The sequence below is a fragment of the Camellia sinensis genome, chromosome 11, assembly GCF_055761805.1.
Source record: "Camellia sinensis isolate YWXY chromosome 11, ASM5576180v1, whole genome shotgun sequence".
Lineage (NCBI taxonomy): Eukaryota > Viridiplantae > Streptophyta > Magnoliopsida > Ericales > Theaceae > Camellia > Camellia sinensis.
Genome location: NC_138971.1, coordinates 49,146,111 through 49,171,110, shown reverse-complemented (window position 1 = coordinate 49,171,110; position 25,000 = coordinate 49,146,111). Strand labels below are relative to the sequence as shown.

The 25,000-nt window shown below is 36.2% G+C and overlaps 1 long non-coding RNA gene and 1 pseudogene across 3 annotated transcripts; both read left to right on the top strand.

The window, feature by feature from the left end:
* The first annotated feature begins 1,562 nt into the window (after positions 1–1,562).
* On the top strand, positions 1,563–15,735 carry LOC145801935 (uncharacterized). 2 transcript variants are annotated; one of them, XR_014343865.1, is made up of 4 exons: positions 1,563–1,807; positions 2,138–2,298; positions 2,378–2,476; positions 15,441–15,735. It is a non-coding gene; the product is annotated as an uncharacterized LOC145801935 (long non-coding RNA). The 2 variants fall into 2 exon arrangements; XR_014343866.1 differs by lacking the exon at positions 15,441–15,735 and adding an exon at positions 5,939–6,238 and having other exon boundaries at positions 1,600–1,807.
* Positions 15,736–17,472: 1,737 nt separating this feature from the next.
* LOC114288016 (geranylgeranyl transferase type-2 subunit alpha 1-like) lies at positions 17,473–20,878 on the top strand (annotated as a pseudogene). Its single transcript, XR_014344562.1, has 4 exons — positions 17,473–18,422; positions 18,715–18,796; positions 19,955–20,122; positions 20,450–20,878. The product of XR_014344562.1 is annotated as a geranylgeranyl transferase type-2 subunit alpha 1-like (transcript).
* The last annotated feature ends 4,122 nt before the right edge of the window (positions 20,879–25,000 follow it).

The following is a 25,000-nucleotide window of genomic DNA, read 5'->3' as shown; positions in this document are numbered from 1 at the left end:
CTTAACAAAATTAAAATATTTTTAAAATATTTAAATATTTAAAATATTAAAAAAATTAAAATATTGATTTGAATTGAATTTTGAAAAGAGTTTTGAATTATGTGTTTGATTATGAGTTTTGAAAAGTAATGATTATGTTTTGAATTGAGTTTTAAGAAATGGGTATAAAATTATAATTTGAAAGCTCAAAATAAATACTGCACTCAAATCAATAGGTGAAACTATAATTTAAAATACTTACCAAACGAAGCCTTAAATTTTTTGAGAAATGAATTAAAAATCAACTTTTTAACTTTTCTTATAAAACGTGCAAAAAGTAGATAATATATGTCCCCAAAAAGCCAAAATGCTATAAACCTGTCTTTTATTCCCTTCTTTTATTAGGTTCTAAGCAAATCTTTTGTTCAAGTAGAACTTCTAGCTTTTCAAATTAGTTCAATTTTTGTTACATTCTATTTAATTTTTACCATTAAATATATTATATGAGACCTAACTAAAACATAAATTTGTAAAATTAATTACAAATCCTTTTTTTTTTAATATCGAAAAAAAAACCCTATAGAGCTGACACTCTTTTTTTCATCAATATTAGATTTATGAGGTCGTTAATGAGTTTTTTAAGTCAAATTTCACTTGTTCTTTAGGTGTGGTTTATCTCTTAACATTTGAAAATAAACATATAATCCCTTTATGATTTGCAGACTAAAATGCACTATCCAGTAACCTATAACTATTGTTATAGGCCTCTTTAATGTCCTTAAAGGACATTTACATTATACAGTAATGATGTAACATCATCATTACTTGACCCTCTTCTGAGGGCTATCTCTTTGCTCTGCTCACCTCCTTCATTCCTTCATTGACAGAAAAATGTGTTAAGCATTTGATTTTTGTCATTGAAGAGAAATATAGAGTATGGTGCCGCTGTCGGTTTCGAGTGTGGCATGTGTTAAGCACAGAATGCCGGTAATAGACGGATGGAACTTGCTCCAAACGAATATTGCTCTCATGAAGCTTTTAAAAAAGAGTGAGAAGGCTTTTCTCTTAATGCATAGGCCCCACGATTAAAGTTTTATAGGCCTCTTTATTGTCCTTACAGGACAATTAACTATATTGTAATAATGTAAATAATGATTACTTCCATATTTATGCTTCGTGTAAAATGATACAATCAGTTGTATGCATTACTTCCCTATTTCATTATTAGTAAATTAAGGTAAATCCCACTAAATACTTTTATGAGGCAAGTGTTTTACACTTACTATTAATTGAGACGGAATGTTTAACGGTACACTTTAATTTACAAATCACAAGAAACTATGTATTTATTTCTAAATAAGATGAAACAAACAACACATAAAATAGTAAAGTAGAATTTGTCTTTTTTTCTGCACTTAAAAAAAAAAACATAATAATAACTATGTTAGTAGAAGAAAATTCATTAGATGGTCTTTTTTTATTTTTAAAACATAAATAGGTTTTTTGGCGTTTTGGAAATTTTGAGGCCTTTGAGAAATTTCTCAAAATTTTGGTGCCTTTGCACAATTTTGAGTCCTATAGCACATGCTTTACCTGTCTGATGCTTAAGCCGGCACTGATGTGATCTAATAAACACTGATAATTTTGAACAATCTTGTATTTGTATGTGCAAATTGTTCAGTTATACCAAACAAACCCTAGAGGTCAATGCGAAGCTTCTCGAGGCCAATCCTGAGTATCTCACAAGCGGTTGAACACATTCTCAGTCATTCAGAGATTAATACAGAGATTGATCCAGACTCCATTAAATCTATTTACAGTGAAGATTGTATGTTTGTCGGAACCACTCATCCGAAAAAAATATATGTATTTCTTGTCTGTCCATGTATTTGATGCTGTTTGGTTGCTAAAAAACTGTAGGAAAAGAAAAAGAAATTCAGCTGAACACAAGTCAACTGTGCCAAATAGGGCTATTTGGTTAATTTGCGTTCAGTGCAAATTTTGTTTTTAAATTTTTAAATTTTAAATCATGAGATTTGGAAATATGGCGTTGCCTTCTTTTCTTTGGTTTTTTCAGCGGCCAATTGTAATTATTTTGTGTATTGTGTTTGGGTTCAATTTATTTTGAATTTTATGAAAGAACTCAATATATATGCAGACAGAGCGTGCATTCGCAAAGAATTATAGGTCTTATGGTGCCTGGTATCATCGTAAATGGGTGCTAAGCAAGGGGCATTCATCTGTTGATCAGGAATTGCAGCTTCTGGGGGTGTTCCTAAAGAAAGATTCCAGGAATTTCCATGCATGGAATTACCGGAGGTGACGATTTGGGTTTGATTTACTTTAATATATTGTAGGACTGTACTTTCAAATGGTCTAATTTGGTCTTCATTTTCAGATTGTGGCAGCATTAAAGAACAGATCAGATGAAGAGGAACTACACAACTGATTTGATAAACGAAAACTTCAGTAACTATTCTTCTTGGCATAATCGTAGGTATGCTTGTATCTCATTGTTATTTTACCATTTGGATCATCATAATTAAAATGGACTAGTGGAGAAAAATGCTTTTTTGTTCCATTGTTTGATTCTCAAGTTTTTTTTTTCGTGCCTGTTGTTATTGTAGCATTACAATGAGATGTGCCAAAGTCATACTGTTTATCTGGCTTCATGGTTCAGTTGTAATTTGGTATTCACAATGTTTATGATATATCTTATCAAGTTTTTTTGGGTGCATTAGTCTATTATCAAGTTATCACTGATAACTCTTTAATTGTATAATCCTTGGATTCTTTTGCAAAAATTGCTTTAGGAAAAATGTGTTGGAACTTTGAAATTAGTTCTAGCTTTGGTCTCGTTAGAAGCAGAATGTCTAGTGGTAGTATGCATAGTTATATAGAACATACAAAAAAAATTGTGGATTTTCTGCAACATAGGGGTTTTTTTTTGATGAGATTTTAGTTAAAGACAAAATATTTAAATATCCACTTTAAAACATGTGACTTATTGTTTATGTAATAAAAACATTCAAAATAGGTTAAGCATGACAGAATGGGTATAAGTTATCTTGTAATGTGATGCAAGGTTGATAAGATATTGATGGCATGTGATGTTATATAAAACATCCACTTCAAAACATTTAACTTGTATTGATGGTATATTGTGATGCAAGGTTGCAAAATGCTGTCTCCTTTCAAGCACCTTGTGGAACAGGGGAAAAAATATTCATTAGTTCTATTCCTTATATCAAAAGTTGATAAGCACTTCACTATTTAAATGGTCATTAGCCTAACAGATTCCAAAAAAAACAAATGGTGTTTATTTCAGATTAATCTGCAATGGCATTTTTCTGTTGATAATACTGTTTAAGCAGCTTTCTATGTCTGTAAATCTGGCATGCAATGTTATATAAAATTGTAGCTTGATTAATCTTCAACTTTGCTTTCGAGTTAAAGATCAATTCTTATGCACATTAATATTAGTGGAAACTGCATGATGACACACCTGCTACCTTTTGATATTCTATCTATTCTAGCAGGATTAGAAAATTAAGTTTCCTGTCCAATTGTGCCTTTTGTTTTTCTTTTTCAACCTACACAAACATGCCTGTTGCTTTGAGTGCATGTTTTACCTTGTGATGTCTCTGTCTGTTTGCTTAAACATGTTTCTTGTTTTTATTCTACTTTACCATACCATAAATGTTCTGCATTGTAATTCTGTCTCATTTACTGGAGAAAAGGGCTCAAGGATCTTTCTCAAAGGAGAAAGTTTTGACAGAGGAGTATGACTTGTTAGAATAGGAAATAATTGATTGTATTTTATCCTTATTTATGCCCTTGATTGGTGTAATGGGCTGGACCATATATTATGCTTTATGACACTCTTGTAATTACTCAGTATTATCAATATAAAAGGGAATGAAGTCTAACTCATTCCCTAACTCTTTCTCTTCTCTAAACCTACATGCTATCAGAGCCACAATAGGAGGAACCTACCACCTTGCTTCCACCGAAGGCCCCCCAAACCCAAACCCTCGATTGCCCACGCCCTAAGCCCAAACCCTAGCCTGCCCAGGCCATCCACTGCCTTGTCTGGGTCATTTGCACCCCACCCAGTCCAGGCGAAGGCCAGGTGACTCTTCCATGGCAGTCGCAGCCTCTGTCAGCAGCCCTAGCTTGCTCCTCTAGGCCTGTCGGCAGCACCTGGTTGGTCGCCTAGTGTAGTCGTAGTCACCTGGTTGGTCGCCTAGTGCTGGTTGGTCGACTGGTGCCTTCGTGGCCCTCCAGTTGGTCGTCTAGTGCCTCACCCCTATTCCCTTGATTTTGTCTTCTTTCTTTCTTCTCTCTTTATTCTCTGTTTGCTCTGTTTTCTTAGAAAAAGAAAAAAAAACAAAACAAAACAAAACACAAAAACAAAAAATGCAGTGAAAAAAAAAAAAAAAAAAAAAAAAACTGGATTCTTAATTCTTTATGATTTTCTAGTTACTATTGTGCTTGTTCCCCCACCATCTTCCGAGTTTGTGATTGGTCCTAGGTTTGAGGGTTGCTTAGTAGAATATTCATGGCAGGTTTCACTAGTGAGTCAACAACTTCTCAGCTGCTTAAGAGCGATCTCAACCCTGACCTTAAAATCACCACTTCTCTATTCAATGGTCAGAACTATCTAGCGTGGTCGCAGAATCTGACTATTTTTTTGAAGAGCCGTGGGAAGATGGGTATGTTGATGGCAGGATACATGCACCCACCACCATGGACCCGAGTTATGATTGGTGGGAGATCACCAACTCCCTCATTAAGGGTTGGTTGATACATTCTATGGTCTTGGAGATTAGAGAAGGCTATCTCTCTATGGACACTGCAAGAGATATTTGGGAGGCAGTGACTTCCACTTACTCCCGGAAGGGGAACTTCTCCCAGGCTTTTGAGTTACGTCGCTCCATTGAAAGGTCGGTACTAGGTGAGATGACTATCTTTCAGTACTTTACCTTCCTTAACAATAGGTGGAAGTGACTTGATCACCTTCATGATTACAAACCTGTCTGTCCCACTGATTCTGTTGGTTACCAGAAGTTTGTGGCACACGAGCGGGTCTTCAAGTTCTTGGAAGGCCTAAATGTGGAGTATGATCCGATTCGGAGCAGAGTACTTGGCATGGATGTGTTTTTTCTCTCTAGGAAGCCTTTGCTTTTGTAAAGAATGAGAAGAGTCGCCGTTTTGCAATGCTTCCTTCTGCTACTACTGATCGCTCGGCCTTGGTTTTTGCACCCTCTCGCGATGGCGACCGTGTGACTTGGGGTTCTCGTCCTTCCTCTGAGAAGGATAATCTTTATTGTGACTACTGTCGTCGACCTCGCCACACACGAGACTTGTTGGAAGCTGCATGGAACTCCCTCTGGTGGCCGAGGAGACCGTCCTGGTACTCGAGGTCGGTCTAGTACTAGAGGCCGAGGGGCCAATGCACGAGCCCATCGTTTAGACACTGTTGAGCCACCATCTTAATCTCCAGTTGTCTCCTCTGCTGCTGATGTTTCGGGGTTATCTACTTCGGATTTTGAGATTGCTCTTCGCCACTTGCTAGACCGTTGAGCCTCTACTTCTGCTACGGGTGCACCCTCTTCTTCCTTTGCCAATTTAGGTAACTTGGCTTCCTCCCCATGTGCATTGCTATCTCATACGATTGTACCATGGTTTATTGATTCTGGTGCTTCCGATCATATGTCTGACTCCTCTAATTTATTTTCAAAGTATAACCCCTCCTCAGGTCAGGAAAAAGTGCGTATTGCTAATGGTTACCATTTCGTCTATATCAGGGAAATGTTTAATTCATGCCACCTCTTCCCTTCCTTTGTCTTCTGTCCTCCATGTTCTCAATTTTAGTGTTAATCTTTTATCTTTGAGTTGTATTACTCGTGACTTAAATTGTAGCGTGACGTTTGTTCCTGATCATTGTCTTTTTCAGGATCTTATCACGAGGAAGATGATTGGCAGTGGTAGAGAGAACTATGGTCTCTACATTCTGGATCAAACAAACAATCTGGCTCATTCATCTATTCAGTTACCATCCACCAAGGAAGACATTTGGCCGTGGCACCGTCGCTTAGGACACCTCTCTTTTTTATTACTTAAGCATTTATTTCCTTTTGTTTTTGAGAAAAATAGTGTGTCAGATTTTCTATGTGAGTCTTGTCAACTTGGAAAACAACACAGAGCCTCTTTTGCTCCTTCTATTAATAAAAGTTCAATTCCATTTTCTTTGATTTATTATGATGTATGGGGTCCTTCCCGTTTTGTGTCTTTAACCGGTCACAAATGGTTTATTACCTTCATAGATGATTGTTCCTGGGCTATTTGGGTCTATTTGATGAAAGATAAAAGTGAGGTATTTTCTGTGTTTCAAAACTTCCATAAAAGGTTTGTACTCAGTTTGGGGTGGTTGTACAAATTCTACATTTTGATAATTGGGGGGGAGGGGGGGAGAATATATTGAATCTGGTCTTGCCACTTACTTCATCACTCATGGCATTATTCATCAGACTTCCTGCACTAATACCCCTTAACAAAATGGTGTTGCAGAATGCAAAAATCGCCATCTCCTTGATGTCACTTGTTGCCTATCCTTTGAGATGCGGGTTCCTCGATCCTATTGGGGGGAAGCGGTTCTCACTGCCGCTTATTTGATTAATCGTTTTCCTACCCAAGTCCTTCAAAAACAAATACCTCTTCACGTTTTGTTCGGGTCTACCTCTTCTGGGTTCTCCATTTCTCCTAAGACCTTTGGTTGTGTTTGTTTTGTCCATAATCGTTCCCCTACTCGTGGTAAATTGGATCCTAAGTCTCTTAAGTGTATTTTTCTAGGTTATTCTGCCACTTAAAAGGGTTATAAGTGTTATCATCCTACCACTCGCAAATGGTTTGTCTCCATGGATGTCACTTTGTTTGAGTCTCAGCCTTACTTTCCAACCTCCTTGGTATCATAGTCCTCTCTTCAGGGGGAGTCTTGGTGTGAAGACATTCCTGTTCCACTTCCGCCTGTGGTTGAACAGATAGAGGATAATGAGTCAGCAGTTGTTTGAGGAATAGGAAGCAGACAAAGTTTATATCAGGAGCAAGGACTGACAGCAAATCACCTGGATGCAAGAGCCTCCTCTCCCTTCTCTCCCTCCTCTACTGCCAACTTCTTATCCGGATGAGTGTCTAGAGTGTAGCACTTGTACCCTTTAAAGCTTTTGGGAAGTGTACTTGAATCCTTTATTTTATTTTGGGAATCTTTGGTGTTGTTGCATCTTGGTTTTGGAGGAGTATAAATTGATTTAAACTTGTTGGGATTGTTCGTTCACACTTGTTTACGTTCAAAAGTTGTCTAGGAACTTAGAAATCTTGTTCTGGGGATGACACCAATCTTGGTGGTGTCGACACTTGTCTTTTGTTGTTGGCCTCAAGGGTTGACACTAGTTTAGGAAGGGTTGACCCTTGTTTATTGCAGAATCTGGAGTTTGCTTGCTGGAATTTAGTGTCGACACCAGTCTGCGAGGTGTCGACACCTTGTCCTCTGCACACATTAGTGTCTTAGCTTTTCTTCCTAAGGGTCGACACCTGCGTGAAATTTTCAGATTTTTAGGTTGGTTTGGGCCCTACTTTTTGGGAGTTTTTGACTTGTTCTTTTCATTTGACTTTGGGACTATTGTTCTATTATTACCTTGCTACTATAAATAGGCTCCAAACATATATTCATTTCACTTTTTCTCCTCTTTTCTCTCTCTACATCGTGAGTTTCTCTTCTCTCTCTCTCAACTCAAACTTTTTCATTTAGATCTTTAGATCTACTCACCTAGAGTGATCTTTTCACCTTCGTCCTTTGAGAAAGATTGTAGATCTCATCAAGGGCTTTCTTTTGGTCTGAATAGTTCGTGGTTTTGTCGCCGGTGATTTTTGGGTTGTCATCTCTTTGCTTCAAGAGGTAAAGGTTTCTAGTTCTTCTTCAATACCCTCATTTATAGATAAATTTATGGTATTTTCTTTATATAAATACAAAGTTATATTTTTAAGCATATCATGAATAAATAATGAGATTTGGGGTTTAGGGTCTGAAGAGTTGAGGTTTATTGTTGGGTTATGATTTTGGGTCATAAATTTGGGTATATAGTTAATAGAAGAGTTGGAATAAAAAGTATTTTTGTGAAGAGCTTTAATTTCTCTTAAAAACTCTAGTTTGGCTCATGAAGATGGTTGATGGTTTTACTTAAATTGGAAGTAGACTCATAAAGTTGAGGTGTTAAATTACATATGTACACGTTTAATTGAAATTTTAAAGAGTTTGAAAATTTATTTAAAAGTCATGATTAATCTCTTAATGTTGATATTTTAAAGGGCAAATTATAGTGGTAGTCCTTGTTATTTACCTTTTTTTCATTTTGGTTCATGTTGTTTTAATTTGCTCAATTTTGCCCCTTAATTTTACGGATTGTGTCATATTAGTCCAATAAATAACGGCAGTTAAGTTTGATGGACGGATAATCATATGATGTTTCAATTTGGTCCCTATAGTTTATAGGATGTGTCAATTTGGTCCCTGTTGTTTTGACTTTTCTATAAATTACAGGGACCAAATTGACACATCCTATAAACTATAGGGACCAAATTGAAACATCATTAGATTTTCCGTCCATCAAACTTAACCGCCATTATTTATTGGACTAATATGACAAAATCCATAAAATTAAGGGGCAAAATTGATCAAATTGAAACAACGGGGACCAAAATGAAAAAACGAGTAAACTACAGGGACCATTTGCATAATTTACCCTATTTTAAATTATGTTATAACATGAAACCAAACTTTAGGAAAATAAATTACTAATGGTATGGATGATATGAGCTTTGTGATGAAATGATGATGTGGAGGTTTAAGAGTTGTATTTGAATTATGCCAAATTGTATTAAATGGTGCTGAAATAGTTGTGTTGAATTTTGCTGTGTTTTGTTGAATTGTATTGAGTTATGTTAAATTATGTTGAATTGAGTTGGGTTATGTTGTGTTGAGTTGAGTTGAGTTATGTTGTGTTGTGTTGAGTTGAGTTGAGTTGAGTTGTGTTGAGTTTGGTTGAGTTGTGTTGTGTGGAGTTGGGTTGTGTTGGGTTGAGTTGTGTTGTATTGGGTTGTGTTGTGGTTGGTACGCGCGCGAGGAGTCGAAAATGTTTTTGGGGGCCCAAGTCCCGTCGTATAATCGCCGGCAAATGTGGGGTGGTTTTGAATTAAAGGTGCCCAAATGCCCTATCTAGGCTTATCGCTGGACGAATGTGGGAAACATGTTTTTGGGTATCCATATAGTCTCGCTGTATAATAGCTAGCAAAAGTGGAAAAACGGATGGTTTTGAAAATGTTTTTGGGTGCGCACTTTCTGCCGTATAATAGCCGGCAAATGTGGGGATGGTTTTAAAGTTGAAAATGTTTTTTGGGGGGTCCACGTCCTGCCGTATGATAGTCGGTAAATGTGGACAAAACATGGTTTTGGGAAAAATATAGTTTTCAAGAAAAAGGGTTTTTGGGAGTTCACTTCCCACTGTATAATAACCGGCAAAAAGTGGAGGGTGTTATGAATTGGGTGCCTACTATCCCGCTGTATCAAGTCGGCAAAAGGTGAAATGTATTGTGAGATGCATTGAATCGGTAATGATATGTGTGACTTGTGATGAGCTTATGAAATTACAATTTGATGTGTAATTTGGTATGGAAGGGGAATGCATATAGCAATTATTTGAAAAAAATGGATAAGGAAATAGTAACTGGACAAGGGGTCGGTGATAACGAATTCACCGGGTTGTTTGTAATTATACGGAAAGATTAGGAGTTTTGTTTTGTAATTAATGGAGAAACTGAATTAAAAGGTTTATTATCCTTGTGATATGTTGAATTATTGATAATGCAAATGTGGATGTGATGTAGTTGTTAGACAAGTAGGGGTTGAGTGTAGGAGAACTGTTATTGAATATAAAGGAGATTTGGATTTCTACATTAAGGAGTTGTAGCAATAATGGATCTGTAAGGGGGAATGGAGTGTATGAGAGCTGTTTTGAGTATTAAGTACTGGAAATTGTGTTCATGTATAGAATATGATAGTGGTGTTGGTGGTAGATAGTGGCATGTATAGAATATGATAGTGGTGTTGGTGGTAGATAGTGGCATGTATATAATATGATAGTGGTAGATAGTGGTAATATATAATATGTAAGTGGCATATAATGGGTTATGATGATATTTGTAATATCTCCTATATAAGGAGTGTCATTTGGTCTTGTAAGATAAGAAGTTTTGAATATAACAGAAATATATTCCTTCTTCCTCATATTTTCGGAGTTCTTCTTCCTCATATTTTCTAAGTTGGTATCAGAGCAACAAAAAACACAGCAGCCCTAAAACCGTCATAGCCATGTCGGAAGTCACGTCCGAAACCACTTCAACCCCTGCCGCTGCCATTCCGGTGAAAACGTCCAACTCTCACTCTGTCCAAATCACCACCATCCGCCTAAATGGTGATAATTTTCTCCGCTGGTCACAATCTGTCCGGATGTATATCCGTGGGCAAGGAAAGATCGGTTACATCACTGGTGACAAGAAGGCTCCTGCAGTTAATGATCCGCTGTTCGACAGTTGGGACGCTGAAAACTCCATGGTTATGACATGGTTGGTCAATTCCATAGAGGAGGATATAAGCTCTAATTACATGTGCTATACTACTGCACAAGAATTGTGGGATAATGTTAGTCAGATGTATTCTGACCTAGGAAATCAATCTCAAGTTTTCGAATTAACTTTGAAGTTGGGAGAGATTCGTCAAGGAGATGATTCTGTCACCAAATATTTCAATTCATTGAAAAGGTTGTGGCAGGATCTTGACATCTTCAACACATACGAATGGAAATCGGTTGACGACTGCAACCACCACAAGAAAACTGTGGAAGACAGCCGTATTTACAAGTTTCTTGCCGGCCTCAACATTGAGTTCGATGAAGTGCGAGGAAGAATTATTGGCAGACCTCCTCTCCCATCCATTGGCGAAGTATTTGCCGAAGTCAGAAGGGAAGAGAGCCGAAGGAGCGTCATGCTTAAGAAAAAAAGTACTGGTGAATCAATTGAAATTTCTGCTTTAATTAGCGATGCTGCGGCCAACAAGGCTGCAAATTACCAGCGCAGGTTTGATGATAAGCCACGGGTCTGGTGTGATTTTTGCAACAAGCCTCGCCATACACGCGAAACGTGTTGGAAGATCCATGGCAAACCTGTCAACTGGAAAAGCAGCAAACAAGGAGAGAAGAATCGTGGCTTTCCTACCGCTAATGAAGCCGATTCAGGTCCCTTCAACAAAGAGCAGATTGATCAACTCTTAAAGCTGATAAAATCCAACTCCTCATCCGGTACTCCTAGTGTTTTGTTGGCACAAACAGGTAGAAATCCTAAAGCCTTCTCTTGCCTAAACTTCTCTCCGTGGATCATAGATTCCGGTGCCTCCGATCACATGACTAGTTTTTCCCATTTATTTAGTACCTATTTCCCTTGTTCTGGTCATGACAAAATCAGAATAGCCGATGGTAGTTTTTCACCTATTGCAGGAAAATGATTTATTAAACTAACTGAGAAAATTAATCTCAATGCTGTTCTTCACGTCCCCAACTTAGCCTGTAACCTTTTGTCTGTCAGTAAACTATCTAAGGATTCTAATTGTCGTGTTACATTTTTTGAATCCCATTGTGAATTTCAGGACCAGAACTCGGGGATGATGATTGGGCGTGCTAGGATGCTTGAAGGTCTTTACTACTTTGATGAAGTACCTGTTAGTAATAAAAAAGCTCAGAGCTTTAATAGTACTAGTTCAATCTCTGTTCGAGAAAAAATAATGCTATGGCACTATAGACTAGGACATCCTAGTTTTCTTTATCTGAAACATTTATTTACAGAATTATTTAAAGGGATTGATTGTTCTTCTTTTCATTGTGAAAGTTGCATTTTTGCAAAATTTCATCGCTCTACTTATTTGCCAAAACCTTACCAGGCTTCAAAACCTTTTTATTTGATTCATAGTGATGTTTGGGGCCCTTCTAAAATCACTACTCTTTCTGGTAAAAGATGGTTTGTTACATTTATTGATGACCATACCCGCTTATGTTGGATTTATTTGATGAATAAAAAATCTGACGTGAAAAATTTATTCACAAATTTTTACAATATGATTGAAAACCAATTTCAAACCAAAATTGGTATTTTACATTCTGATAATGGAACAGAATATTTCAATGAGCAGTTAGGTGAGTTTTTGGGAAAAAAGGGGATTTTTCATCAATCTACATGTCGGGATACCCCTCAACAAAATGGCATTGCAGAACGAAAAAATAAACATCTACTTGAAGTAGCACGTGCTATAATGTTTTACATGCATGTTCCTAAATATTTATGGGGTGAAGCAATTTTAACAGCCTCTTATTTGATAAACAGGATGCCTACAAAGGTGTTAACATACAAAACACCTTTTGATTGTCTCAAAACTTTTTTTCCTGACACGAGGTTGTTTTCTGATTTACCCGCCAAAGTTTTTGGATGTACTGCTTATGTTCATGTTCCCAGTCAATTTCGTTCAAAACTTGACCCCCGTGTTATAAAATGTGTTTTTTTGGGTTATTCCTCAAACAAAAAGGGGTATAAGTGTTTCGATCCTCAAAACAAGAAATTTCATGTGAGTATGGATGTGTCATTTGTGGAAACAAAATCATATTTCTCCAACACTTCTCTTCAGGGGGAGACAAGTGGAGTAGAAGACCGTTTTTGGGATATTTCTATCCCGCTCCCCAATGTCATTTATCCTACACAAAAACCACATCTGTCTGATAATGATCACTTAGGAGAACCAAGTTCTATGGTGCCTAGTCAAGAAGATTCTTGTTTAGGGGGAGAAGTACTACAAAATGATCTAAATCCTGAGCTTCAGGTTTATACTAGGAAGCGATTTCATCTGAGGAATAATGACCCGAATGTCCATCCTAATGACCCGAATGTCCACCCGAGTTCTAGCATCGAAATTTTAGGTAATCCTATTCCTTCTATTTCCGACCTTGATGTTCCTATAGCAATTAGGAAAGGTGTCCGAAATTGCATTAAACATCCTATTGCAAATTACCTCTCCTATCAAAGACTGTCTAAAAACCATAGAGCTTTCACATCTAGGATTTCACACTTGTTTGTTCCAAGGAATATACAGGAAGCGTTGGATGATCCGAATTGGAAATTAGCAGTCATGGAGGAGATGAATGCTTTAAGGAGAAGTGGTACTTGGGAGATAGTTGATCTACCCAAAGACAAGAAAACAGTTGGGTGTAAATGGGTGTTTGCGATAAAATGTAACGCAGATGGAAGCGTTGAGAGATACAAGGCGAGACTGGTGGCTAAAGGCTTCACTCAAACTTATGGGATCGACTATCAGGAGACGTTTGCTCCTGTTGCTAAAATAAATTCCATCAGAGTACTGTTATCTCTTGCAGTAAATTCAGATTGGCCTCTACATCAACTTGACATTAAAAATGCATTTCTCAATGGTGATCTTGAAGAGGAGGTGTTCATGAGCCTACTGCCGGGATTTGAGCAGAGACTTGGAAGCGACAGAGTATGCAGATTGAACAAGTCATTATACGGACTCAAACAATCACCAAGAGCGTGGTTTGAACGCTTTGGGAAGGCAGTTATCAGTTGTGGCTTCTCGCAGAGTCAAGCAGATCACACAATATTTTATAAACATTCAAAAAACAGTAAAATTGCAATTTTGATTGTTTATGTTGATGACATCATTTTAACTGGTAATGATGAAGCAGAGTTAGCAGCCCTCAAAGAGAAACTCGCAAAAGAATTTCACATTAAGGATCTGGGAGCCCTCAAGTATTTCCTCGGAATGGAATTTGCAAGATCCAAGGAAGGTATATTCGTTAATCAGAGAAAATATGTTCTTGATCTCCTTGGAGAAACAGGTATGCTTGGTTGTAAGATGGTGAAGACTCCGATCGAGCCTAACTTGAAGTTACAAGCTGCTAAGGCTGAAGAAGTCAAAGAGAGGGAACAATATCAGCGACTTGTAGGGAAATTGATTTACTTGTCTCATACGCGGCCTGATATTGCCTTTGCAGTCAGCATGGTAAGTCAGTTCATGCACTCACCAGGGGCAGAGCACTTTGAGGCCGTTTATAAGATCTTAAGATATTTGAAAGGAACTCCAGGGAGAGGCTTACTGTTCAAGAAACATGGACATCTTCAAGTTGAAGTATACACAGATGCAGACTGGGCAGGAAGTGTTACAGACAGGAGATCAACATCCGGATACTGCTCCTTTGTAGGTGGGAACCTAGTTACATGGCGGAGTAAAAAACAGAATGTGGTAGCTAGAAGTAGTGCAGAAGCAGAGTTCAGAGCTGTTGCCCATGGAATCTGTGAAGTAATGTGGATTAAAAGAATTCTTGAAGAATTAAAGCTTTCTCACCCGACACCTATGAAGGTCTATTGTGACAACAAAGCAGCTATATCTATAGCTCATAATCCAGTTCTACATGATCGCACAAAACATATAGAAGTGGATAAACATTTCATCAAGGAAAAAATCAATGCTGGCATAATCTGTATGACCTACCTTCCAACAGGTGAACAATTAGCTGATGTGCTAACGAAGGGACTACACAAGAAGCAATTTGATAAGCTGACTAGCAAGCTGGCTATGGAAGATATCTTCAAACCAGCTTGAGGGGGAGTGCTGGAAATTGTGTTCATGTATATAATATGATAGTGGTGTTGGTGGTAGATAGTGGCATGTATAGAATATGATAGTGGTGTTGGTGGTAGATAGTGGCATGTATATAATATGATAGTGGTAGATAGTGGTAATATATAATATGTAAGTGGCATATAATGGGTTATGATGTTGTTTGTAATATCTCCTATATAAGGAGTGTCATTTGGTCTTGTAAGATAAGAAGTTTTGAATATAACATAAATATATTCCTTCTTCCTCATATTTTCGGAGTTCTTCTTCCTCATATTTTCTAAGTTTAAGGGAACTTGAATTTGAGGTTATGGTGTTATAATGAATGTAATTAGTAAAAAGAGGAATATTAAAATGGAAATGAAACGAGGAATACTTTGGAATCGAGTTAATAAATTTAAAATGATGTTGTTCCTTGTTTTCAAAAAGGATTTATGGTTTTCGGATGATAAGGGAAAATGTTTATGATTGAAGGTTTTCTTTAAATGTTCAAATAAATTTTGAGAAAAAGGTACTCTATGTATGATATTTTGAAATTACAAAATATCACCTTACTATATCGTATCACCCTACATGCATGATCATTTCTATCTATAGGATGATTATTGTTTTAGAACTATGAGATTCCTACTGGGCAATTGTGCTTACCCCTTGTTGTTTCATTTTCTTACAGGAAGAGAATTCGGATTGATTGGTTGGAGGGTTAAGAAGTTCATGTATCTCTTATGTGTAATCTCATTGTATATTGGTGTTTGTATTTATTTATTTATTTGGAACTCCACAGTGGAAGTTGGAATGTATTATTATTATTGTTGTATTCATTGCGAGAGTGAACATGTATTATTATGTTTCTATTACTCAAGGGTAATAGATATTTGAAAAAAAAAAAGATGGACCTAAACTAAAGGCTTTTGGTAATGTTTCTGAGTAATTAAAATTTGGGGCGTGACACGGAGTCAGCCCCATTTCCTGAGAGTCCAGGTAATTCTAATTCTAGTGCTTCTATTCCTGATGTTTCAAATCTTGATGTTTCCATTGTTAATAGGAAGGGGGTTAGGTCATGTACTCAGCATCCTATTACTAATCATGTCTCTTATTCTAATTTGTCTTCCTCATATAAAGTCTTTTTGTCTAAAGTGTCTTCTGTGAGTCTACCTACCAATTTTCAAGATGTTCTCTCTATTCCTGAATGGAAACATGCCAAGATAGAAGAGATGAGAGCTCTCAGCAAGAGTGGCACTTGGGAGTTAGTGGAGTTACCTAAAGGAAAAAATCCAGTTGGGTGTAAGTGGGTGTACACGGTAAAACACAAAGCAGATTGTTCCATAGAACGGTACAAAGAAAGATTAGTTGCTAAGGGCTTCACTCAGACTTATGGGGTAGATTGCTAGGAAACATTTGCGCCAGTTGCTAAGATGGACTTTGTGAGAATCTTACTCTTTCTTGTTACAAATTTGGAATGGCCACTTCATCAGTTTGATATAAAAAATGCCTTCCTTCATGGAGATCTAACAGAAGAGGTCTATATGGATATTCCTCCTGGTTTTGCGGATGCTAAGTCCAAAGGTAAAGTATGTAGGCTCCGAAAGTCGCTTTACGGACTAAAGCAGTCTCCTAGGGCTAGGTTTGAAAAGTTTGCTCAAGCTATGCTTAAATATGGGTTCAAGCAGAGTCAAGCTGATCACACCTTGTTTGTGAAACACTCCTCACATGGTAAGACTACAGCTCCCATTGTTTATGTTGATGATATTGTTCTGACAGGGGATAACGTGGAGGAGATTCCTTGGTTGAAGGAATACTCAGCCAAAGAGTTTGAAATCAAAGTCTTGGGTAGTTTGAAGTATTTCTTGGGTATTGAAGTAGCTAGCAGCAAGGATGGCATCGTCATATGTCAAAGAAAGTATGTACTTGACTTGCTAAAAGAAACTGGACTACTTGGAGGTAGACCATGTGATACACCTCTAGAACCAGGCCAGAAACTTAGTGAGGATCAAGAGGGCGAGCCAGTGGACAGGGGGAGATATCAGAGACCAGTGGGTAAACTCATATACTTATCCCACTCACGTCCAGACATTGCCATTGCTGTGAGCATGATGAGCTAGTTTATGCATGCTCTTAGAACTTCCCACTTAGAGGCAGTTATGAGAATCCTGAGATACCTGAAGTCTTCTCCTGAAAAGGGTCTCTATTTATCAAAATATGGCCATTTCAGTGTGAAGGCATTTATTGATGCAGATTGGGCTGGATCAGTCACTAACAGACGATCAACTTCTAGATACTGCACATTTGTTGGTGGCAACTTAGTCATGGCGAAGTAAGAAACAGAATGTGGTTGCTAGATCTAGTGCTGAGGCAGAATTCAGGGCTATGGCTCAGGGTGTATGTGGGGTACTATAGATTAAACTATTGTTGGGAGATTTGGAAATCCATCAGACTGACTCCATGCGACTATACTGTGACAACAAAGCCGCAATCAATATAGCTCATAATTTAGTTCAACATGATAGAACTAAGTATGTGGAGATTGATAGGCACTTCATAAAGGAAATACTCACTAGTGGCATTAAATGTATTCATTTTGTGAAGATTGGAGACCAACTAGCTGATGTTCTCACCAAGGGGCTAGGGAGCAAACCATTTCATGGCATTTTCTACAATCTGGGCATGGGAAATATCTTCGCACTAGCTTGGGGGGGTGTTAGAATAGGAAATAAGTTAGAATAAGAAATAATTGATTGTATTTTATCATTATTTATTCCCTTGATCGGTGTAATGGGCACTCCTGTAATTACTCAGTATTATCAATATAAAAGGGAATGAAGTCTGACTCATTCCCTAACTCTTTCTCTTCAATAAACCTACATGACCTTGTACACCAAGCTCTTTTTACTGACCCGGATGATCAAAGTGGATGGTTTTATCATCTTTGGCGTCTTGAGCAAACAGTTAAAGTGGAGAATCCTCTGTTGGTTTCTACCTGGCCACCTCGTGGTTCTAATCTTAATGTATCAGCAGATGGTTTCCTGGATACTTGTGCCTCGTCTCCTATCACAGGTTTCCATCTTAATAGTGGGATAATTCCACTCATTCTTTATTTTAATGAAGCAGTTGAAGGTGTGAGCTCATATACAATAACTGTGCAAGCTGTACATAACACAAATAAAAATTTAATTTGGTCACCACTTTCAACAAACAACTCTGGGAGTTCCCAAGCTTGGGTAACACATTTAACTTTTCACGAGGAGAATCTCCTTTCTTTACAAACTCATCCAGTAAAGGTCAGCCTTGGACATTCTCAGGGAATTGTGTCTCTGAGTGGATTTCACCATAGCCATCCTACTTATTTTGAATTTACAGTTTTAATACAACCTCATGGTTTGCAACATGCTGAAATGAAAAGTGCAGAGATGATTTCATGGGGAGATGAAAATTTTCATACTGGTGAAACACATCTTCAGGAACCAACCCAAATTAAAATTTTCGATCAACTGAGGAATAGTGAGGTGAATGAGTCAACAGCTTCTAAGTGGAGCGCTGAGACTATAGTTAACGAGATAGCTCTTTTCCGGGAATTGCTGTCAGAGATAAACTGCTATGTGGAATTCATTCATGTCCTCTTATTGTTTGTCCAATGTCCTCCTATTTTCTCCCACTGGTTATTGTAGTAAAATTGGAAAGCGTATGCTTGCAAGATTGTTGACTGCACATGATGCAATGATGTCATATGATAAACCTCTAGAGACATGCAAGATGGTCCATTCTGAAGAAGTTAAAGAATTATATAGTGATCTTATGACATTGGACCCACCACATTCTCAATACTACAAGGATGAATACGGCTTAGTGGTGTTAAAGCTGGTGAATATCTCTTCTCTTCTATATTACTGTTTAGGAAAGCACAGTCCATTTAGGTTCATTTTTTATTGTTGTGCTGGATGTATGAGTAGTATCTCTTTAATATTTCTTGTTCTCCTTGAGGAGAGCTTGAGCTTTGAACAATTGCAAATTGCATTTAGGAGTAAGAACAAGGTGATCTGAGTTGAGCAGCAAACAATGTATTGTGTGTTTGTGCTTAACTTAGCAGGTAAGGAGCAGTGCTTGTGCCTGGTTCTAGTTCGGTTGAATTTGTGCTGTTATTGTTTGAGCTCAGTTTGGCCAAAACAGACAAGCTACTCCAGTTTGTCTCCGCTCATTTTGTGAATACCATCAGATATTATTTCCTGGTGGTTTTAATATCCTACTGACGTATTGATTACTTGATTGGCCAGCATAGGTATCTTATACGAAATTATGCCTCAAAGCTCATTATATAAAGTCATAGATAGGATCAAAATATATTAGTAAATCAACACTTAAAATGAAAATATCTGTTTTCAACTTAACAAGTCCAGGTGGCAGAGTCCCATGGAAACAGTCTTCTTCAATTGTCCCTATACAAAGGCATGTTGTCACAGCCTCAACCCACACACCTTCTTAGGCTAAAGTCACCTTCAACTTGGATCATATCATTCCTACATACTACTATCTTAAATTGGTCTATGTTACACATGACAGATTGACAAGCCTTTCATCTAACTCTGGACACGTGAGGTTGTCACCACACATCATGCTTGCATCAAATTAGAAATCTGATGATAGCTACCGAATGCCCTCGTATTAAAGAATCTAAATGTTATTAGGTTTGAGGGCTTTGCTCTAGTGAAGAGTTTTTCACACTTAAACTGAAAGAAATTGGCTCAGCTCTTGCTTAAGCTTTCACTCATTTTGCTTAAGAACTAGGTCAAATGACCCTTTGGCCATCCAAATTCCAAATAGTTGTACTTGTATTGCAGTCCTACAAACATGCTATTTTACATGCTCATTTATGTAAACAGATGGGCATGCTTCTTCAATAAGTTCATCTAGAATTCAAAGTAAAAACCAAACTTAGTTCAACTATTTAGAGGCTGATCTGTTCATGTAGTGGGTTTATTATTATTTTTATTGAGATTAGTCTAACTAACTATATAGTTATGTTCATTGGAACGAATGTCTTGTGTAAGAATCTCTGATAGTTCTTTTCAACTCACACCCAGAGAGATCTCTATAATATTAGTAAGAGTTAGTGTTAAAGATTTGCCTTGAACCTTTGATATAGATTACTGATTTTTCTATAACACAGATTCTCATATTTTTGTGCTTCAGCAGCTGACCTCCAGTCCGGAATCTTTGCTGAGGCATTGCTGTCATTACAGGGACTCAGCATCATCAGGCACCAATGATTATATCTTTCATTGTCACATATTGGGTCTATTGAGAAATCACTGTGGGTCCAAATGTTAGACCTCAGCCACAACCAACTTAGCTCAATTGAAGGTGACCTACAATTAATTCTTTAAATTTTCGTTGTCACTTGAATCTGTTTTTGTGGTTTCGATTTTCAATTCATTGCATTTCTGTATCTCTCTATCTATCTATCTGTCTTTCTGTCCATCCATATGTGTGTATTATGTCTTCATATATACAATATTATACATAAACACATTTGTACAACATTAGTTTATTGCATGGCCATCTTTATTTTGTAAAATGGTACCAGTCAAAGTCTTGATCGTTTCAGGGTGCATTTTGATGCTTAAAAGGCTTTTCTAATGATTATTTAAATGAAAGTAACTGAGTGCTTTTTATTGGTCTTTATGACAGGATTGCAGGCTATGCAGCTTCTTTCTTGCTAGAACCTTAGTAACAACAAAATGGGTAGTTTTTCTGCCCTGGAGCCTTTAACACTGCTAAAGTCATTGAAAGTGTTGGATATCTCATACAATGAAATCTGTGCGCACGCTGTCGACACAAGAAGGTACTTGTGCTCTTCTCCGCTCTCCCATACAGGTGATTGGAATTTTGGTGAATTTGCAATTAGTGGTGTCAATGTGACAAATTACTGGGAAGCGTTTGCAATTTTTAAAGACTCAAAGTTGACACAATTAGACATTATTGGGAATGTTGTTGCTGAAGCAGAGTTTAAGTTGACACAATTAGAATTGCATTGATTCTACATTCCTTATCCTGTTTCTCATACGGTTAAGTTGTAGCTTGTTTTCATATAATTTACCAAAGAAAAGTTGCTGTTTTATAAGATAGTGAACATTTTCTTATAGACACTTTTTACCCCAAATATTTTGCCATATGGTCTTTTGGTAATTTTATAAATTTATCAATTGATCTTTATTTTCTCCGTTTAATTATTCTTGGTTTCATATTAAATCAGTGAAATATTTAGCTGAAATTTTCATCTAAGGAGATTAATAGAAAAATACGGAGGAAAAAGAAGAAGAATACGCTTATAGTTTTTATGGATTTAGAGAGAAAAAAAAAAAAAAAAAAAACGTAAGATGGGGTGTGCTTAGAGATATAATATGGTGGGTGTTGGAGAAAAAAATATTGACAAAGAGGTTATATTAATGCGATGAAGGGCATGTATAATGGAATTGTGACTACAATTAATTCACTTGCAAGAGAATGAATTTCTGATTACTCGAAGATTACACCAAGAGTTAGCCTCAAGTCCGTACCTATTTGCCTTAATTATAGACGAATTGATTAGACATATTTTAGATGATGTCTTATGATTTATGCTATTTACAGATGTTATTATCATGGTGGATGAAATTAAAAGAGGAATTAACACTAAATTAGAAATTTAGATAGAATAGAAGCACTTGGGTTGTTAAAAAACATTTAAAAATAATACTGAAATTGTACACATGGAATATTGCTTCAATAACAGTAGAAATAGAAATAACAGACAAGTTCAGGTTGAGGTTCGCGACCCGTAGAATCAAAGTAGGCTCAAATAATGCTATCTCCATTCGAAGCAACACTCTCCATATGTGTCCAGGTTTCTTTAACGGACTGGATAAAAGTAATTGTGGTCCGAAATGTTGGGCTGTTGCAATTGTGTTAGTTCAATAGCGATTGAAGACAGCGTTTTGGCTTGAATGAACTTTACAATGAGATTAAACAAATCAAAATCAAGAGTACATCGAAGAAACTGATCGAGTCAACGAAACCCAAAATAGCATGGATGTAGTCGAATGAGCAGGCTGTAGTGGCCTCAAGTATCTGAACTGTAAACATTTGGCAAGGGAGAAATGGAGAACTTTGATTGTTGAAGTGATGAAGCCATCATGAATCCTCCTGCCACAATGCTGTCTGATTGATCTGTACATTTGGATTTCAAATTGTTGATTAGGAGAAGATTAAAAATCATAGGATTGAAAACTAAAATGAGATGGAAGACATGAGAATTATCACTTTTTATTTATTTATTGTGTTTCATTTTTTATTTTTGTTTTCTAGGAAACATGGTTAATTTTTATAGAAATGAGTCAAAAAGTAGATACCAAATATTTAGATAAATATGAAAAGTGAAACAAATTCAAACTCACCAAATTTATTCTTAAAGTGATGTGTTTTCTTTCCTCCAAGTTCCTTGGACACATTCAAAAATAAGCCAAGATAGACACTAAAAAACATTCCTAGGAGGGCACAAAGGCACACAGCCCTGCTCATCCTCATAACCTTTGACACTTAAGTGTTGAACTCTCCCATTTTGTTCTCTTTTTGGCTCTCTTTTTGGAGTAACTAGTTCAACCTTGTTGGATCAACTTATATTTTTATCCTATACAGCAAGGTATGTTTATAGGTGTCTTATTAAGTCTACCTTAGAATTCTTGCTCAACACTCACAATTTCTTAAGGTTAGGTATTTGCCTTGCTTTAGAATGGTATTAGTCAATAAACAAAATGGGGCCAATTACGATGGTAGTTCTTGTATTTTGGTCATTGTGAAATTTTAGTCCTTGTAATTTCAATTGGCTCGATTCTGGCCCTGAATTTATGACTTTGTCTCAATTTGGTCTAATTGATTCGAACTCTTAGCATTTTTTTTTATAGAAAATATGCACTTAAGTGTTATGTATCATATTTTTTAGGGTAAAATTATAAACTTACTCAACTTAGTGAGTTAACCTCAAACAATTTAGTGATAATTTTCTTTAAAAAATAATAACAATATTATCAATTGGACTAAATTGACACAAAATTTAAAATGAATGGTCAAAATTGAGCCAATTGAAAGTGTAGGGACCAAAATGACACAAGAGGGATTACTGGTGTAATTTGCCCTAAACAATAAGCCAATTAACCAAGCATTAGGACAAAACATTAAACTAAGTCTATGTAGGCCTATTGTAAAATAATTTAAGCTTATTTCAACTTAATTCAGGCTAGATTTTAAAAAGTTTGTTAGGCCTTCTTTGGCCCTTAAATTTTTACTCACATTTAAGAAAAGGGTAAATTATAAATACACTTCTTGAGATTTACTTAAAATACAGATTGCTTCCTATGATTTGAAAAATTACAAATACCTCCTTGTTAGTATTTTTTATTTAACAGAATTAACTAAAAAAATAAAATTCATAATTGCACTCCTATACAATAATAATATTACCTAAATTATTAATTGAAATATATTTCTAACCTCATTAAAAACTGTTAATTGACTTAATGATTTATTAATAGAAGGTGCAATTTGATATGAAATTAGAAATCTCAGGAGGTGGAATGTAATTTCCAAAACTACAGGGGGCGATTTGTATTTTAATCAAACCTTAGGGAGTGTATTTGTAATTTACCCATAAGAAAAATTATTCATTCACAAAATTCCCTTCCCCCCCACCCAAATGAACAATGGGGCACATTACGACGGTAGTTCTTGTATTTTGGTCATTGTGAAATTTTAGCCCTTGTAATTTCAGTTGGCTCAATTCTGACCCTGAATTTATAACTGTCACAATTTGGTCCAATTGATTTGAACTCTTAGCATTTTTTATGTATTTATTTTTTTATAGAAAATATGCACTTTAAGTGTTATGTATCATATTTTTAAGTGTAAAATTATAAACTTACTCAACTTAGTGAGTTAACCTCAAACAATTTAGTGATAATTTTCTTTTAAAAATACTAACAATATTATCAATTGGACTAAATTGACATAAAATTTAAAATGAATGGTCAAAATTGAGCCAATTGAAAGTGTAGGGACCAAAATGACACAATAAATAAAATATAGGGATTGCTGGTGTAATTTGCCCTAAACAATAAGCCAATTAACCAAGCATTACGACAAAACCATTAAACTAATGTTGTGTTTGGTTGAGGGATTTGGGGAAAGATTTGGAAAGGGAAAGAGAAGCTCACCTTGGAATTTGATGCCTTCCTCAAGACATCTTCGGACCTCAGAAACAATAACAGGATCCACTAAAGGGTGTCGTCTTTGGGCGCGAGAATCTCTATACGGTAAGAACGACTGTTGCAAAAGATTTCCATAATGAGAATACAAATCTTTTGCATCACAAGATAATGACAAATTTTAAAGACAGTACTGACAAAACCATACATGCATGCGTGTCGATCTCAATCCAAATGCAAATGATCACCAAAAATGGAAAACTACATTTTTTAATTTAAAAAAAAAATGCAGAGAATTTATAAATATTCCACAAAATGATATTTTTTCATAAAAAATGCAAGCTTGAAGTTCCTCTAAATGAACCCAAATTTTAAAAATAGTAACCCTGAACTAAGCAATTAGAATTTCATCAACAGCAATGTTAGGTATTATGAAAAACCTTTCATAAAAATAATCATGAAAACTTTGTGACATTTGAATTACACTTAGAATAAAATATTACACACTAATCAAAGTAATTCAAAAGATCATAACTCTTTCATGATCATTTTCATGAAATTTTTTTCATGATTCCTAACTTTAGTCTTTCATCAAACCCCAAAATTGTTGATTCCTCTTCAACTCAAACTAGCCTCCAATTTTAGAGCAACCAATCATCTTTAAAAAGGCAATGTAATTGTTGTATATATAACAGATCTTCTTTAACCCCTTGAAAGTTTTAATGGTAGAAATTACTAGCTTTATGGGGCTGAATACATAAAACAAATCCTCATTCTAAAACAAACCATATAGATAGGTAAAACAAGTTTAAGTTTTTTACTATTTTAAATTCTTCCCTTTTGTTTTCTCAGGAACCATACAGATCATAATTGAACCAAAAAGAAACGCAAAAAACAAAAAAATCAGACATTTCAAACTCGAATCAATTAAAGGAGTTAATTTCAACATCAAAATTACCAGTTTCGACCTAGAACTTCATCGACGCGATAGCCAGTGAAGATC